At 29.2% G+C, this 4,228-nt stretch overlaps 1 long non-coding RNA gene across 1 annotated transcript; it reads right to left on the reverse strand.

Annotated features, from left to right (window-relative positions):
• Nucleotides 1-1,301: 1,301 nt before the first annotated feature.
• Nucleotides 1,302-1,940, reverse strand: LOC125262156. The gene is made up of 2 exons (XR_007183520.1): nucleotides 1,606-1,940; nucleotides 1,302-1,531 (listed from the first exon to the last, which is right to left on the reverse strand). It is a non-coding gene; the product is annotated as an uncharacterized LOC125262156 (long non-coding RNA).
• Nucleotides 1,941-4,228: the final 2,288 nt, after the last annotated feature.

The raw sequence follows: 4,228 nt of genomic DNA on the forward strand, positions 1-4,228 counted from the left end.
ATGATACAATTTTTATGACATATAAAGTCAAAATGATTACTTACTGTTTACTTACTCCAAATTAGTAAGTCAATTTAAATTTTTTAGCTCATAATTCTGACTTTTTTAAGTTGTAATTTCATATTTTTGTCATAATTTCAACTTTTTAAAGCCACTTTCAACTTTTTAGCTCATAATTCTGACTTTTTAAGTCATAATTTCACATTTTTCTCATAATTTCAATTTTTTTTAAGTCATAATTCTGACATTTTAAGTCGTAATTTCACATTTTTGTCATAATTTCAACTTTTAAAATCATGATTTCAACTTTTTATGTCAATTTCATTTTTGTCAATTTCAATTTGTCCTAATTTCACATTTTTGGTATTTCATTTTTTTTAAAATCATAATTTAAATTTTTTTGTCATAATTCTGACATTTAAAGTTGTAATTTGACATTTTTGTCATAATTTCATTTTTTTGTCATAATTCTGACTTTTTAAGTCGTAATTTCAAATTTTTTACATAATTTCAACTGTTTATGTCAGAATTCTGACTTTGTAAGTTGTAATTTCATATTTTTGTCAATTTCAACATTTTAAAGTCATAATTTCAACTTTTTGTCATAATTTCAACTTTTTAAAGTCACTTTCAACTTTTTAAGTCATAATTCTGACTTTAAGTCGTAATTTCACATTTTTCTAATAATTTAAATTTTTTAAGTCATAATTCTGACTTTTTAAGTCGTAATTTCACATTTTTTGTCATAATTTCAACTTTTAAAATCATAATTTCAACTTTTTATGTCAATTTCATATTTGTCATAATTTCACATTTTTGGCATAATTTCTTTTTTTTAAAGTCATCATTTCAACTTTTAAAATCAGAATTTTAACTTTTTGTCAATTCTGACATTTAAAATTGTAATTTGACATTTTTGGCATAATTTCAACTTTTTAAGTCATAATTTCAACTTTTTGTCATAATTTTGACTTTTTAAGTCGTACTTTTAACATTTTATGCCATAATTTTGACTTTTTAAGTCGACTTATGTCAAAAATATGACTTTTTTAACTTGTTTTGCTCATGATTGTGTTGGATTGGATTTGTTTTAAGTTATATTTACATGATCTTTGCTCTACATTCAGCAGATGATTTTGTTCAAAGCCACACCAATCGATTCCTCTTCAGGAGGAAATGACATCAGAAGAGCTCAAAGATCCACTAGAACAGGGAGGGATTTCAGGAAGTCTTTAACGATATGAGGTATAATATTTCTTCTAATCTTATCCAGTAACAAGGACACTTATTGGACACTGTCCTAGTTAGAAATATAATTTTATTATGTTAGCATAAAGAGCCTTACACACATATTTTACAGATTAACCATGACGTCTGTCTCAAAGACACATGCTGATGACGAGGACAGAGATTAACGAAGCTTCATTATGAACAGAGCAGGCCGGCGTTCTCAGGAACAGCTTCAGGCCAGAGGCTTTTTCTTCATCCCATGAAGAGTGTCGTAGGTGTCCTGATCACGACGGCCCAGATCCTGACGGACGACACACACTGATCAGACCTGGCATTCACTCGTCAGACTACAGGAAGATCATAAACTCAGCCTACCTGATAGATGTCTCCGTCTCCTTTCTGAAAAACACAAGAGGACAGTGAGATTCTGAGAAGAGTCTTGCTCAAGACTGTGTTTCTTCCTCTTTCTGTTCCTCTTTTCTCAGTCATTTGCTCAACAGATGAGAGGATAAATGTGAGAGAGAGACGCTGCGCTTCAGCAGGACACACACGGAAGCCCAGTTACACGGACAAAACATGCTTCGCCCGCAATTATGACACAAAAACTCAATTATGACGCAAAAACTCACAATTATGACACAAACTCAAATTATGACAAAACTAACAATGAATCAAAAACTCAATTACTCAAAAAACAATTATGACACAAAAACTCAATTACGATGCAAAAACTCACAATTATGATGCAAAAACTCACAATTACGACGCAAAAACTCACAATTATGACACAAAAACTCACAACTATGACAAAAACTCAACAATATGAATCAAAAACTCAATTACTCAAAAAACAATTATCACACAAAAACTCACAATTATGACGCAAAAACTCACAATTATGATGCAAAACCTCACAATTATGATGCAAAAACTCACAATTACGATGCAAAAACTCACAATTATGATGCAAAAACTCACAATTATGACTCAAAAACTCACAATTATGACACAAAAACTCACAACTATGACAAAAACTCAACAATATGAATCAAAAACTCAATTACTCAAAAAACAATTATCACACAAAAACTCACAATTATGACACAAAAACTCACAATTATGATGCAAAAACTCACAATTATGACACAAAAACTCACAATTATGATGCAAAAACTCACAATTATGACACAAAAACTCACAATTACGATGCAAAAACTCACAATTATGACAAAAACTCAACAATATGAATCAAAAACTCAATTACTCAAAAAACAATTATCACACAAAAACTCACAATTATGACGCAAAAACTCACAATTATGATGCAAAACCTCACAATTATGATGCAAAAACTCACAATTACGATGCAAAAACTCACAATTATGATGCAAAAACTCACAATTATGACTCAAAAACTCACAATTATGACACAAAAACTCACAACTATGACAAAAACTCAACAATATGAATCAAAAACTCAATTACTCAAAAAACAATTATCACACAAAAACTCACAATTATGACGCAAAAACTCACAATTATGATGCAAAACCTCACAATTATGATGCAAAAACTCACAATTACGATGCAAAAACTCACAATTATGATGCAAAAACTCACAATTATGACTCAAAAACTCACAATTATGACACAAAAACTCACAACTATGACAAAAACTCAACAATATGAATCAAAAACTCAATTACTCAAAAAACAATTATCACACAAAAACTCACAATTATGACGCAAAAACTCACAATTATGATGCAAAAACTCACAATTACGATGCAAAAACTCACAATTATGATGCAAAAACTCACAATTATGACTCAAAAGCTCACAATTATGACACAAAAACTCACAACTATGACAAAAACTCAACAATATGAATCAAAAACTCAATTACTCAAAAAACAATTATCACACAAAAACTCACAAATATGATGCAAAAACTCACAATTATGATGCAAAAACTCACAATTATGACTCAAAAACTCACAATTATGACACAAAAACTCACAACTATGACAAAAACTCAACAATATGAATCAAAAACTCAATTACTCAAAAAACAATTATCACACAAAAACTCACAATTATGACACAAAAACTCACAATTATGACAAAAACTCAACAATATGAATCAAAAACTCAATTACTCAAAAAACTATTATCACACAAAAACTCACAATTACGATGCAAAAACTCACAATTATGATGCAAAAACTCACAATTATGATGCAAAAACTCACAATTATGACTCAAAAACTCACAATTATGACACAAAAACTCACAACTATGACAAAAACTCAACAATATGAATCAAAAACTCAATTACTCAAAAAACAATTATCACACAAAAACTCACAATTATGACGCAAAAACTCACAACTATGACGCAAAAACTCACAATTATGACAAAAACTCACAATTATGACAAAAACTCACAAATATGATGCAAAAACTTACAATTATGATGCAAAAACTCACAATTATGACACAAAAACTCACAACTATGACGCAAAAACTCACAATTATGATGCAAAAACTCAACATTATGACAAAAACTCACAATTATGACAAAAACTCAACATTATGACACAAAAACTCACAAATATGATGCAAAAACTTACAATTATGACACAAAAACTCACAATTATGACACAAAAACTCACAACTATGATGCAAAACCTCACAATTATGATGCAAAAACTCACAATTATGACCAAAAACTCAACATTATGACAAAAACTCACAAATATGATGCAAAAACTCACAATTATGACACAAAAACTCACAACTATGATGCAAAAACTCACAATTATGATGCAAAAACTCAACATTATGACAAAAACTCAACATTATGACAAAAACTCAACATTATGACACAAAAACTCACAAATATGATGCAAAAACTCACAATTATGATGCAAAAACTCACAATTATGATGCAAAAACTCACAATTACGATGCAAAAACTCACAACTATGACGCAAAA

Source organism: Megalobrama amblycephala, unplaced genomic scaffold (assembly GCF_018812025.1).
Source record: "Megalobrama amblycephala isolate DHTTF-2021 unplaced genomic scaffold, ASM1881202v1 scaffold632, whole genome shotgun sequence".
In the NCBI taxonomy this organism is placed as follows: Eukaryota; Metazoa; Chordata; class Actinopteri; order Cypriniformes; family Xenocyprididae; genus Megalobrama; species Megalobrama amblycephala.